The 15231-nt window shown below is 43.5% G+C and overlaps 1 pseudogene; it reads left to right on the forward strand.

Annotated features, from left to right (window-relative positions):
• The first annotated feature begins 3577 nt into the window (after positions 1-3577).
• LOC115417601 (uncharacterized protein K02A2.6-like) lies at positions 3578-4231 on the forward strand (annotated as a pseudogene).
• Positions 4232-15231: the final 11000 nt, after the last annotated feature.

Genomic DNA, 15231 nt, shown 5'->3' on the forward strand with positions numbered 1-15231 from the left:
ATTAAAAGTCTAGGGAGAGTAATCTAAATGTAAATGTTCCTCTTTATATCTACTGAACTCTTTTTACCTACAGAATTATAAACTAACCAGTTACATATTTTTTTTGGTGAAGTTAATAATATCATGATCTTAAAGGAATTTCAGTGTTTCAGGTTAAGGCCGTTTAAGTTCTACTAACCTTCACACACAGCTCCATCTCTGCCCTCTATAATAAATTACATGCATTTTAACCTCCCTTTATCTTTGGTGCACACAAATTCCTACTTTCTCAGCAGGTTTACACACTAGAAGACCTCATCATCTCATGTAACAAGTCATTTTCTCTAATCATTCCATGCTGAAGAGTGCCTTTCACTGTCAAACTAACCCATGACAAGATTCTAGCAGAAGGTGTTTACATGTAAAGATGTGAACCTGAGGCGTATGATGAACACAAACATGAACATGAAATTAATAATGGATCGATATGTAGAGATTTTAATGTCTGCCATGGTAGAATTGTAACAATATATGTGAAATGTCCTTTAAACAAGACAAATCTAAAACTTTAATGTTGGGATGAGTACTAGAGTGCCATATTTTGTACAAACTAATGCTCACAAACAGGTTGTCATCTGAGCCCGGAGAATGATTGACTATCAGAAACTTGTCGGGGCTATGACCACATGCCTTCGCCCTGATAAGGCCTTCAGGTGACAGCCATTACAGTACTATCTCCCTCAGCAGGGTGTGTGCTATTGTGTTGCTCTATAGTTGTGTTGTAAGCTGTAGGGTTACCAAAGGGTTAGTTTGTTTGACATGTTATAATCATACTCTTAGAACAACACTTTCCTTTTATGCCAGTCACAGCACTTGTGAATGTGACTGTTTAGTGGTGCAAAGTCACACACACATTTCATTTTAGCACACCTAAAATAATTATCATTACAATTTCCTGAAATCATTTGTACAACCCCGAATTAGAAAATGTTAAGACAGTGATCAGCAAACTACAGTGGGGGCAAAAAAGTATTTAGTCAACCACTGATTTTGCGAGTTCTCCTACTTAGAAAGATGAGAGAGGTCAGTAATTTTCATCAGAGGTACACTTCAACTATGAGAGACAAAATGAGAAAAAAAAAAATCCAGGAAATCACATTGTAGGATTTTTAAAGAATTTATTTGTAAATTATGGTGGAAAATAAGTATTTGGTCACCCTCAAACAAGCAAGATTTGTGGCTCTCACAGACCTGTAACTTCTTGAAAAAGCTTCTTCTGTCCTCCACTAGTTACCTGTATTAATGGCACCTGTTTGAACTCGTTATCTGTATAAAAGACACCTGTCAAGAGGCTCAAACAGTCAGACTTCAAACTCAACCATGGCCAAGACCAAAGAGCTGTCGAAGGACACCAGAAAGAAAATTGTAGATCTGCACCAGGCTGGGAAGAGTGATTCTACAATAGGCAAGCAGGTTGGTGTGAATAAATGAACTGTGGAGCAACTGTAAAAAAAAAAAAAAAAGAAGACATACAAGACCACTGATAATCTCCCTTGATCTGGGGCCCCATGCAAGATGTCATCTCGTGGGGTCAAAATGATCATGAGAATGGTGAGCAAAGCTCCTAGAACTACGCAGAGGGACCTGATGAATGATCTGCAGAGAGCTGGGACCAAAGTAACAAAGGCTACCATCAGTAACACACTACGCCGAGAGGGACTCAAATCCTGCAGCGCCAGGCGTGTCCCCCTGCTTAAGCCAGTACACGTCCAGGCCCGTCTGAAGTTTGCCAGAGAGCATATGGATGATCCAGAAGACGATTGGGAGAATATCATGTGGTCAGATGAAACCAAAACTGAACTTTTGGTAAAAACTCAACTTGTTGTGTTTGGAGGAAGAAGAATGCTGAGTTGCATCCCAAGAACACCATACCTACTGCGAAGCATGGGGGTGGAAACCTCAGGCTTTGGGGCTGTTCTTCTGCAAAGGGGACAGGATGACTGATCCATGTTAAGGTAAGTGTGGTGTATTAAGGCTATTGCATTTTGCGTTTTGGTTGACCCTACAGATTTGCCGTAGTTAGCTTTCAGTTCTACTGCACATGTCTAAACATTGTTCAGTCTGTGATCCCCTCATGTTACGCTGTTATGTTGCTCGCAGAAGTTTGACACATAAACTGCTAAACGCGTGCCTCGCCTCGTTATTGAAGTACACCATGTAACTGGCAACGAGGAAATCGATTTAGTTTGTCATAATAGCGTACTTTTCCAGAGACTGGACGAGTTCAAGCCTGAGAATGAATCATGGTCCGCCTACATTGAGCGCATGGAGTTGTTGTTTGAAGCTCATGATGTCAACGATGGAAAGAAAGTTTCCCGTCTTGTTGAGCTCGGTCGGCGCAGCGACGTATGACCTTCTATGTAATCTGGTTCAGCCTGATATGTCAAAGGACAAAACTTTTGATCAGATTGTGACCTTTCTGAAAGACTACTATGAGCCGAAACCACTGGTCATAGCCGAGCGTTTTAGGTACCATAAATGTGTACAGAAGAGCGGCCAGACAGCAACGGAATATGCTGCTGAGCTGCGCCAACTTGCTGTGAAGTGTGATTTCGGGGACAGGCTGGATGAAGCTCTACGTGATGGATTTGCCAGCGGAGTCAGTTCTGAGGCATGCCAGCACAAATTACTCTCAGAGGATAGACTGACTTTTGCGGGAGCTGTTGAGCTTGCTGTTAACATGGAGACAGCCCACCGGGATGCGCAGCAGTTGAGGAAAGGTGATGATGCCACCGCTGTTCACAAGGTAAAGGGGAGACGGCGCTCGTCTTCGAAACACCAAAGGTGCTACAGATGTAAAGGAAATAATCATAGCGCCAGTGATTGCTATTACAAGGATGCAAAGTGTCATAAATGTGGCAAAGTCGGACATATTCAGAAGGCGTGCAAGTCTGGAGGACAGACGTGTGAGAGGCACGCGAAAAAGGAAAAGGGAAACGGTGAGCGGAAAGACAGAAAAATGACAGGCTATGTCCAAGCTGACGAAATACAAGATGACATCCTGATGCTTTCTGTGTTCAGTGCAAGCGGTGCTGGCTGGTGGCCATACAGGGCAATTTTTGATGTAAATGGAAAAAAAGTGCCGATGGAAACTGACACATGCACAGGAGTCAGCATCATCTCGGAGTGTGTATACATGAGCAGTCATTCTCATATGTGCCACTAGAGGGCAGCAGCATCGCACTTAAAAGCTACTCAGGAGAGTCCATTTCAGTAAAGGGACAGTTCATGGCAAAAGTGACTTATGAAAATCAGACTGCAGACTGCTCTACCACTGATAGTAGTGGCAGGAGGAAGTCCCTCACTGTGTGGGCGAGAATGGCTGGATCACATCAAGTTGAACTGGAAAATTATTTAAAAAGTCACAGAAAGCACTACAAGTCCAACAACAAAGCCCAAGTCAATCCTAGAGGTGTTGAATAAATACGATGATGTTTTCAATAATGAGTTGGGGACATTAAAGGACATTAAAGTGACAATTTCTGTGAAGAGTGACGCAGTTCCAAAGTTCCACAAATCTCGTGTCCTGCTCTTCACAATGAAAGAAAAGGTACAAAAAGAGCTGGAGCGCCTGGAAAAAGATGGTGTCATCAGCCCTGTGAAGCACAGCGAGTGGGCTGCTCCAGTGGCTTCCGTATCCGCTTGTGTGGCGACTATAAGGTAACCGTGAACCAGGCTACAAACACTGAAACATACCCACTACCATGCATTGAAGAGGTTCTGGCAGCATTATGTGGGGGGAAGATATTCTCCAAAATAGACCTGGCAGCTGCTTACCAACAAGTCCTTCTAGATGAAGAGTCAAAAAAGTATACAACTGTGAATATGCATAAAGGACTGTTTGTATACAACTGGCTTTGCTTTGGCATTAATTCTGCTGTCAGCATTTTCCAAAGGATCATGGAGAATGTGATGAAGGACCTCAGCGTTGTGGTCTACTTGGATGACCTGCTGGTGATGGGCAGGGACGAAGCTGAGCATCTGATGAACCGTGACAGAGTTCTATAGCGACTGCAAGAAAACGGCCTGAGAGTTAAAAAGTCAAAGTGTGACTTCAGGAAGACACAAAATCAAGTACCTTGGTCATGTGTTGGATGGAAAAGGAGTTTACCCTTCTGAAGACAAGGTCAGAGCCATACATGATTCTCCAACACCCACAAACATCAAAGAGCTCAGAGCTGTTCTGGAGTAAGTGAACTACTATGGTCACTTTTTACCACAACAAAGTACTGTTTTAGCCCCACTCTACAGACCACTGAAAGACCAAACAAAATGGAAGTGGAGTAAAGTGGAGCAGAGCGCTTTTGATAAGTGCAAAGAAATGTTAACCAGTGACAAGGTGTTAGTTCACTATGATCCAAGTCTTCCACTTTCTCTTGCATGTGATACTTCAGCATACAGAATTGGAGCCGTTATTCAGGCCACAACACATGATGGACAAGAGCATCCAATAGCCTATGCTTCGCATACGCTCTCACCAGCGGAGAAGAACTACTCACAGATAGAAAAGGAGGCATTGAGCTTGGTGTTTGGAGTGAAGAAGTTCCATCAATATCTGTGGGGGCGGAAGTTCAATTTGATCACTGACCATAAACCTCTGCTCACGCTGTTTGGAGAATGCAAGGGACTTCCAAAATGGCAGCGGTGTGTATACAGAGGTGGGCTATTATTTTGTCTGCCTATGACTATCACATAATCTACAGCCAGTCAGAAGAACACGCCAATGCAGATGGTCTGTCTCACGTCCCACTGCCTGAGACCATGGACACAGGAACAGAAACAATTAAAGCCGTAAGCGGTATCTAAAGGCCCTCGCCACGGGCACGTCCAGTAGAAGTATGTCTATCGTTCAGCAGGGGGCGCTCTAGCACCAAATTTCAATGTCTTCTGATGAATGGGTGTAGGCCTGAGAGATTGACAACTGATTCAAATTTGAGGCAGATCTTTGGTTTTATGTCCAAACTAAAGAAATTTTAGTATAAGTAAATCTGTAGGGGGCGCTATGCAGCTAAAATTGAATTTCTTCCTTTGAATGGGTGTAGACCTGCGAGATTTACCACTGAGTCAAATTTGAGCCAAATCGGTGTTTGTATGTTTGAATTAATGCAATTTTCGTGAAGGTAAATTGTAGGGGGCGCTATTTAGCGAAATGTCATTTTCTTTGATAAATGGGTGTAGGCCTGGGAGATTGACAACTGATTCAAATTTGAGCCAAATTGGTGTTTGTATGTCTAATGTGAATTAATTTTCGTAAAGGTAAAATTGTAGGGGGTGCTATGGCACCGAATTTCAAATTTTTCTGATAAATGGGTGTAGGCCTGAGAGATAGACGTCTGAGTCAAATTTGAGCCAAATCGGTGTTCATATGTCCAAACTGAAGCAATTTTAATAAAAAAAAAAAATAATAATAAAAAAATTTTGTAGGGGGCACTGTTGTGCAAAATTTCAGTTTCTTTTGACAAATAGGTGTAGGCCTGGGAGACAGATGTCTGAGTCAAATTTAAGCCAAATCGGTGTTCGTATGTCCGAACTGATGTCTTTTTTCTAAATGTACATTTGTAGGGGCGCTATAGCGTGAAATTTCAATTTCTTTCAATAAATGGGTGTAGGCCTGGGAGATGGACGTCTGAGTCAAATTTCAGCCAAATCGGTGTTTGTATGTCTGAGCTGAAGCAATTTTTGTGATGGCAAATTTTCGAAAAAACTTCGCAAAGTTTGTAACCTCGTCGCACAAAAAAGGTGACACCGATTCAAAAAATTCGGATAACTTTTGATGTCCCACTTCTCTAGATACTGTACACCGATTTTGAGCTCATTTGGCCAAACGGCTTTGTAGGAGATAGTTAAAATACAACGTCTGCGAAAACGCTGACTCAGCATTTTGGAAATTTCAATCCAATATGGCCGACTAAGGGTTGGTTTTGGGGCGTGGCCATAATAATATTTTTTGTTTGTCTCCTCATGATGAATCTGTGTACCGATTTTTGTGGCTCTACGACAAACTTTATGTTGGACGAGCTCCCATTGGCGCAATGCATTTCCACTTTTCAAGGGGGCGCTGCCGCAACATTTCTTTACCGACCTCTACGAAACCTATATGTTAATTCAATTTCTCACACTTCTGAATTTTAGGCAAAATTTGGTGAGTTTTCGTAAATGTTCAGAGGGTCAAAATTGAGCTCAAAGCGCAGGAGAAAAATAAGAATCTGAGCACAAGAACAATATAGCCGATTCTATGGCAACCACAGCAACCACATCTTTGGCATTATTTGAAAGCTCTCGAGCTCCCCCACATGTCTGTGGGGTCAGATGTCACGTGTTGTGCACTTACACACAAGTGACTGACCCCGAGTGGGCGTGGCCCATTGACTCCCATTCATTCGGAGCAGGTGTAAATATGTGATTTGTGCACGTCATGTACATCGTCGGAAAGGTATCAGTGCCGTGAATGTGTGTGAGAGTGGCGACAGTGGCGAAAGGCGACTGCGTCGCTGGCGATTTCGTCCCCATGCGCCCACTGCAGACTTAATAGGCCCTGCGCCAGCTTTACTCGGCTCGGGCCTAATGACAGCATACCTAAATGCACTAATCTGTGAACATCTGGAGGATACACCACTGAGTGCAAAACAGATTTCCAAGGTAACACGCAAGGATGCAGAGCTATCAAGGTTGCACAGGTACATCATGGAAGGCTGGCCAAAAGAAGAATCAGAAGAACTGAAAGTGTACTACAAAAAGAGAGAGGAACTATCTGTGGAGCAGGGTTGTGTTCTATGGGGAACAAGAGTAGTGGTTCTTGCAAAGCTAAGAGCAGCAGTGCTTACTGAGATCCACAGTGGACACTGTGGCATTGTAAAGATGAAGACGATTGTACAACAATATGTCTGGTGGCCAAATGTAGACATGGATGACGAAAAGACCTGCAAGCAGTGTGACAGGTGCCAGATGGTCAAAGTCAAAGTCAAAGTCAAAGTCATCTTTATTGTCAGTTCTGCCATGTACATTGAATACAGAGAGAGCTAAAATTACTGGACTCTAAGGCCCCACAGTGCAGTAAACATAAAGTGCAAAAAATAACACGGAAAAGTGCAAAGTGCAAATAATTTAGAAGAGTGTGAAGGTAAATATAAGAGTGCAATAGAGGAGTAACAAAGAACAAACAAGGTGCATATGTGCATCACTTGCACTAAAGTGGCAATGGTTTGGGGGGGGGGGGGGGGGTAAGAGTCCTGAGTGTGAGTGTGTGAGGGGGGGAAGAGCAGGGAGGGAGTTCAGCATTCTGATAACCTGGTGGAAAAAGCTGTCTTTCAGTTTGCTGGTCTTAGCCCTGAGGCTCCGCAGTCTCCTCCCTGATGGCAGGAGGCTGAGGAGGCTGTGAGACGGGTGGGTAGGGTCCTTTATGATGTGGATGGCTTTTCGGGTGAGGCGGGTGTTATAGATGTCCTGAAGGGAGGGGACAGGGGCTCCAATGATCTTCTCAGCTGCTCTCACTATACGCTGGAGGGTCTTTTTGCAGGATGCATTGCAGGCACCGAACCACACAGTGATACAGCTGGTCAGGACACTCTCGATGGTGCCTCTGTAAAAAGATAGGGGCTGGGGCTCTGGCTCTCCTAAGTTTGCGGAGGAAGTATAGGCATTGCTGGGCCTTTCTGGCCAGTGATGCGGTGTTTATAGACCAGGAGAGGTCCTCCAAGATGTGCACACCCAGGAACTTGGTGCTGCTCACCCTCTCCACAGCAGCACCATCAATAATCAGAGGAGCATGCTGGGTGTGCACTCTCCTGAAGTCCACCACCATCTCCTTTGTCTTATCCACATTCAAGGACAGATTATTGTCCCTGCACCACGTCACCAGGTGGCTCACCTCACTCCTGTAGTGGGTCTCGTTGTCATTGCTGATCGAACCCACTATAGTTGTGTCGTCCGCAAACTTAATGAGAAGGTTGGAGCTGTGCCTCGGTGTGCAGTCATGGGTCAGCAAGGTGAAGAGGAGGGGGCTTAGCACACATCCTTGGGGGGCTCCTGTGTTCACCGTGATGGTGCTGGATGTGTTACTGCCGAGCCGTACTGCTTGTGGTCTTCCCGTCAGGAAGTCCAGCAACCAGTTGCACATGGAGGCACTAAGCCCCAGCCGGTCCAGTTTATGGATGAGCTGTTGGGGGATGAGTGTGTTAAATGCAGAGCTGAAGTCAATGAACAGCAGTCTGGCATATGAATCCTTCAAGTCCAGATGGGTGAGGATTGAGTGGAGGGCAGTGGAGATCGCATCATCAGTTGAGCGGTTGGACCGATAAGCAAACTGGAAAGGGTCCAGGGAAGGGGGGATGATGGATCTGATGTGCTGCAGGACCAACCGTTCAAAACACTTCATGAGGATGGGGGCGAGTGCAACTGGACGGTAGTCCTTGAAGCAGGTGGGGACCTTCTTCTTCGGGACCGGGATGATGGTGGTGGCTTTGAAGCATGTGGGGACAACAGCCTGACTCAGAGAGGTGTTGAAGATGTCTGTTACAACATCTGTGAGTTCCACTGCACAGTCTCTAAGTACACGACCGGGGATGTTGTCTGGACCCGGGGCTTTGCGTGCGTTGATCCTACTAAGGGATCTCCTCACGCTCGCTGGGGAGAGTGTCATCACCTGGTCACCGGTGGGGGGTGGGGTCCTCTGTGCAGGGGTGCTGTTGTGTGCTTTGAAGCAAGCGAAGAAGCTGTTGAGCTGGTTCAGCAGAGAGGTGGAGCTGTCGCAGGTCTGTGGCACAGACTTGTAGTCCGTAATGGTCTGTATCCCCTGCCACAGACTCCGGGTGTCTCTGCTGTCACTGAAATGGTGGGCTATTCTCATGGAGTACTGCCTCTTAGCCTCTCTGATGCCACGTGACAGGTTGGCCCTTGCTGTCCTCAGGTCTGCCTCATCTCCAGCCTTGAAGGCAGCGTCCCGAGCTTTCAGAAGCCTGTGGACCTCCTCTGTCAGCCATGGCTTCTGGTTGACCCAGACAGTGATGGTCTTGGTGTCCGTGACATCATCAATGCATATGGTGATGTAGGCAGTGACGGTCTCTGTGTACTCCTGGAGGTCTATGGTGGTGTTGTAGGTGGCAGCCTGCTTGAACATATGCCAGTCAGTGGAGCTGAAACAGTCCTGAAGCGCCTCTGGTGCAGCGTATGCCACGCCCAGTCTCTCTGCACCCCTGGGAGTGTCCTGGAGAGGTATGGAAAAGGCTTCACATTGACTTTGTGGGTCCGTTCATGGGTCACATGTTTATGATTGTTGTAGACATATACTCTAAGTTAGGGCTGGGCGATAAATCGAATTAATTCACCTTTTTAAAAATAGACGATTTGAAAAAATGCAAAATTGCAAAATCGAGGCGAGCTTAAATAAATAACTATACAGATTTGTCTCCTGCCTTTCATGACTGGAGCACTGGCGTTTGGTTCCGCCTCTTACGCCTTTCCGCCTAAACAATCACGCCCTTGCCATGGCGGACACAACACAAGCTGAAGAGTTAGTAGCTAGAAAAGGGACTCATGTTACGTCGATTATATGGAAATGTTTCGGATTTGACAAGACCGACGCAGAGCAAACTACAGTCGTGTGCAAGGTTTGCAGAAATAAGGTGAAAACGAAGAGTAGCAGCACAACTAACCTCTTTCAGCACCTCCAGCAGAGACACCCTAAAGAATGGGAAGAGTGCTCGCAGCTGCGGGAGTGCAGCGTAGCTAGCACTAGCCATGGCAAACACGCCGCAAAGAAACAACAAACTTTAGCCGCATCATTTTCTTGTGCCGTGCCATATGATAAGTCAGGGGCACGATGGATTAAAATCGATTAAAATCGTAATCGTCCAAGATGACCAAAAAAATCGAGATCTTATTTTTTGGCCCAGCCCTACTCTAAGTGGTTGGAAGTTTTCAAGATGGCACAAATAACATCCTCTGCAACCATTTCAAGGCTTTGTAGACTTTTTGCATCCTATGGATTGCCAGAGCAGATTGTCACAGATAATGCCATGACCTTCACATCAGATGAGTTTCAGCTGTTTGTTAAAGGGAATGGTATCCTTCACACAACCAGTGCGCCGAGGCATCCATCTACCAACGGCCTAGCTGAGAGATATGTTGCTACATTCAAAGCAGGCATGTAGAAGCTGGTCAGAGAGGACTTGAGTGTTGAGGACAAGGTCTCGCATTTCCTACTGCGGTACCGCTCAACTCCCAATGGTGCGACTGGAGAGTCACCCGCAGATTTACACCTGAAGAGACATGTGCGTACACAGTTGGACTTCCTAAAGCCAAACATCACCATGAGGGTGAGGAGGAGGCAGTATCAGCAGAAGGAGGAACATGACAGTCAGGCTGACAAGAGATTGTTTGATGTGAATGATCCAGTATATTTGCGCAATACTGCAGGAGAAAAACCCAAATGGATCCCAGGAATAGTTACGCAGCAGACTGGTCCGGTGTCTATCGGGTACAGGGAGAGTCAACTGACCACGTGTACAGGCGTCACGGGGACCAGTTGAGACCTTGATACCCCCAGGACATTTCCATTGAGGACACTTCAGGCACAGAGCCTCACAGTGCAACTCAGTCAGCCTAGCAGGAGAGTGACCTTGCTGGGCCAGTCTCCGCAATGCCTGCCTCACCACCTCTGATGATGGACCAGCCTGGACCACCTGATCAAGGGACAGTGACTTTGAGGTGCTCGGAGCACACGATTAAGAGACCATCACGTTACAGAGATTAAATGTGACACTGGGACGTTAAGTTCAGTTTGGTCTTTAAGAGGGTTGAGTTTATTGAAATGTTTAGCGTGCATTATTAAAGTGGTCATTTAGTTAACCAGAGTGAAACCTCACTCTTGCATCTGTGTAACCAATGTAGTATTAAGTTGTGTTATATATTAATGCACTATGTGGAGATTACCTTCAAAGTAAGGGGGGAGGTAATGTGGTGTATTAAGGCTATTGCATTTTGCATTTGGTTGACCCTACAGATTTGCCATTGTAAGCTTTCGGGTCTACTGCACATGTCTAAACATTGTTCAGTCTGTAATCCCCTCATGTTATGCTGTTATGTTGCTCCCAGAAGTTTGACACATAAACTGTTAAAACGCGTGCCTCGCCTCGTTATTGAAGGACACCACAGGAAGAATGAACGAGGCCATGTATCGTGAGATTTTAAGCCAAAACCTCCTTCCATCAGTGAGATCATTGAAGATGGAACATGGCTGGGTCTTCCAGCATGACAATGATCTCAAACACACCGCTCGGGCAACAAAGGAGTGGCTCCGTAAAAAGCATTTCAAGGTCCTGGAGTGGCCTAGCCAGTCTCCAGACCTCAACCCAATAGAAAATTTGTGGAGGGAGTTGAAAGTCCATGTTGCCCAGCGACAGCCCCAAAACATCAGTGCTCTAGAGAAGATCTACATTGAGGAATGGGCCAAAATACCAGCTACAGTGTGTGCAAACCTGGTTAAGACTCACAGGAAACGTTTGACCTCTGTCATTGCCAACAAAGGTTATGTTACAAAGTATTGAGTTGAACTTTTGTTACTGACCAAATACTTATTTTCCACCATAATTTACAAATAAATTCTTTAAAAATCCTACAATGTGATTTCCTGGATTTTTTTTTCTGATTTTGTCTCTCATAGTTGAAGTGTACCGCAGTTGAAAATTGCAGACCTCTCTCATCTTTCTAAGTAGGAGAACTTGCAAAATCAGTGGCTGACTAAATACTTTTTTGCCCCACTGTATGTGACCATTGAAAATACAACATGATTTGACATTTATTTTTTGCAACACATCTAGTCCATGGGCCAAGACCAGATATTTGAGATATTGGTACCACCCAAGGGGGCAAGTTCTAGTGATGCATTTTGAAATGGCCTATATCTATAGATAATATTTTGCTAAGATAGCCATTTCAGAGTAGTAGCTTAGTCCTAGCTGTCAGCCATTGAATAAACCCACTGTAAGGGACAAAAATCAGAGGTCATAAAACGTCATTTGAATGTATGGAATGTTAATACCAACACAGATTCACCACATTCATGGCCAGTTCTTTGTTATTATCAAAGATCTGAGTTACGTATAAACCAAAATAAACAGTTTAGACAATAGATAAGTGCATACTGCAGCATTACACATAGAGCAGTCTCGTTGATGAATAGTCTCTCCTTTAAGCTAAGTTTAATTAAGGTTAAGTGAAATAAGGTGGTAAAGTGAATGTGAGAGAAAGTCCTTAAGGTTACGAGAAAATGTAAAATGTATATAATGGTTTAGCAGTTTCATTATGAACATAATTAACCCATAAAGACACAGATATACACATGTGACCAAAAGCATCTACTAATCTAAACTGTTTAATACTGATTGATCCATTAATTCTATCAATACATGTAAATCATTGGTGTAAAATACAGTTCTTCATTCTTTCATGGTCATCAGATATGAACATATTTGGATGTTCAGAGGATCCGTAGTTACCATGGAAACACCTTCATCTTCTACAACATTGATTCTCCAGTAAAGCCTATGGAGTTGGATCAGTGACAGTGGATGGACACACTGCATTTATGTTTAGGTAATGACAGATTTGACAGGAAAAAGTAACTATTTCTCAAGTTCCATGATGACTAAAGTACATGATTCATAAAACAGGGAGTTAAATATTTATTATTACTAATATTTTCTGGGGAGGGGGTGGGATTAAATAAGTTGCACTTCTTCCCACCCCTTTTTGGGGATGTAAATGAAACTATTGTGCTGTTCTTCTGTCTAAGATTGTTATAATTGTTTATATTTGTATTATTATTTATGTTTTGCTTGTTGCATATATGTTAAATTTCATTGCATATTCGGAATAAAACACTAAATCAAATCAAAATAAATGAAGACTCTGGTGCTAAAAGTACCGAAGTCACATTTTTGGACAGTTCAAGTTGAGCATATAAACATGATATATTTGTTTAGATTAATCCACCCTCTAAATATTTTTTAACAGACTTTTTTGTGATATCAGTACTTTTAGCACCAGGGTCTTCAAATACAGGAAAATACCTGATTTTCACAGAAAAAAATGAAAATCACAGAGGATAAAATCCTGATAAATGGTGATAAATCACTTGAAAAAGGTTAAATAGAGAGAAAATTTTATTTGGGAACTGAGACAAAAGTAGTATCAGCATTTAAGGCGTGCCTGCTTGGGTGCTGTGTCATCCCTGAGTCCATTTTCAGTTCGGCCCTAGCATCCAGACCTGCAAAGACACCAAAATACCTTATGTGTTTTTTTCTTGTCTGTTTGCATTGGGATTGGCACTATAACATGTGCTCTTATGTATGAAATGAATGGTACATTCGTTTTCCGCTCCGTAGTTGTGTCATTATTAAACTGCTGTCTTTGTTGTGATCACTCCAGAACTCCAGAACTTTGATTTGTTTCCATTTGCTCTGTATGAAAAGAGAATTAATCATCATTTCACTTATTTCAATCTTAACTATGTCTTGACTAAGTCTCAAATAAACATTGATATTTACTTGCCTCAGACGCAGTGCTCGAATGGAATGAAAACACATATTCTATGTTCTGAAAGAAACAATCAATTGTAACATCTTCCTATAAATTCTGAAAAGTAGAAGCATAATGTAATGTCACAACCTTTTCTTGGACCAATTCCACTAGCATTTTTACAGGAAAAGGTGGAATAATTCAGAAATACCACCATACGCCATTAAGCGTTATGATACATTTTTTGGAAAAGAAAGAGGTACCATATAATCATGACTAAGCTACTCATTTGGAAAGGCTATCATGGTTTAATACACATATATATGCCCTACCAACAAAATGGCACCACAAAGGTGTTGCCCCCTTTGGTGGTACCACTACCTGGCCTGGCCTGGCCCCGTCCTAAAAAAATTTGTCGTTGAACTTGCTGTGGTGAATGGGCAACCTATCCAGGGTAAACTGCACCTTCAACCAATGTTTACAGGGAACCCTAACCTAACCCTAACCCTCCAGCACCCCTGTAGCTGTCCACAACAGTGACAGATCTAAAAAATGTTACATGGGGTGGCAAAAATGCATACTACAGAACATCCTCATGGCATGGCCAGTATTAACATACATTAACATACAACCTAAGTGTTTTAATGCACAACAAGAGTAAGATAAGGGGCCCGCTGCACAAAACTAGGATTCAGACATCCAGGATAACTGACTGAGCTGGGTTCACTGAATCCAAAACAAGAGCGTCCAGGCTTAACTGGTTGCACAAAGACCAAGCCAGGATAAACAGACACAGATTCATCAAACCAGGTGTAACTAACCTTGGATAAGTTGCGCTTGTGGCTTCCTTAATAGACCCCAACATTGATCACAGATTCCTCAATTCACCATGGCAACTAGAGCGGCATACTTTTCCCCATCAGAGGAGAGAACTCCTCATGGAGGCTTACCAGGAGGTAAAGGACCAAATCAAAAAGAAAGGCAACATCACCACAATTATAAAACAATGAGAGAAAGCGTGATAAAGTATTGCAGACCGCCTGAAAGTGTAAGTAGTGCACAAATACGCACTCAGTGCTCCACTGAAACCATCACAATTACAATACAAATAGTTAATATCTCCAAAAATGTAGTTGTACTGTGATTATGAATCAGTTGAAACTGTGAGTGAAATTGACTGCAGATGTGAGTAAAATTGTGTAAATGTAACTGTATCAGACTGGATAACTGATAAATAGATGAGCTCACTGACTTCAATGAATTTCCCTTTGGGATAACTCAAGTTGTCTTATCTTTTCTTATCTTATCCTATCATGATTCATGACTTTCTGATATTGTCATTTATTGAACTCTGTGATTTGCTTGTGGTGTGCATTGTTTGGTGTAATAGTCTTCATCTTATCATTTCAGATGGTCAGTGCTGACTATCTCATCAGTGTTGTGTCAAAGTGGCCTGGCTCGGTCCATGACTCCCGAGTCTTTGTAAGCCCCAAGCTGAGAGGATGGCTCCAGCAGATACCTGGAACAACATCAGAGAACTCTGTCCAAAAGAGCACAGTCCTAGGAACAGCTAAGATCCTGTGCAGAACCCTCAGGCTCCCGGGCCTCTGGTAGAGGAGTCTGAAGGAGACACCACCCAGGTGTGAGAGAACACAGTTTATAGATATATATGTATAT

The sequence above is a fragment of the Sphaeramia orbicularis genome, chromosome 4 (assembly GCF_902148855.1).
Source record: "Sphaeramia orbicularis chromosome 4, fSphaOr1.1, whole genome shotgun sequence".
In the NCBI taxonomy this organism is placed as follows: Eukaryota; Metazoa; Chordata; class Actinopteri; order Kurtiformes; family Apogonidae; genus Sphaeramia; species Sphaeramia orbicularis.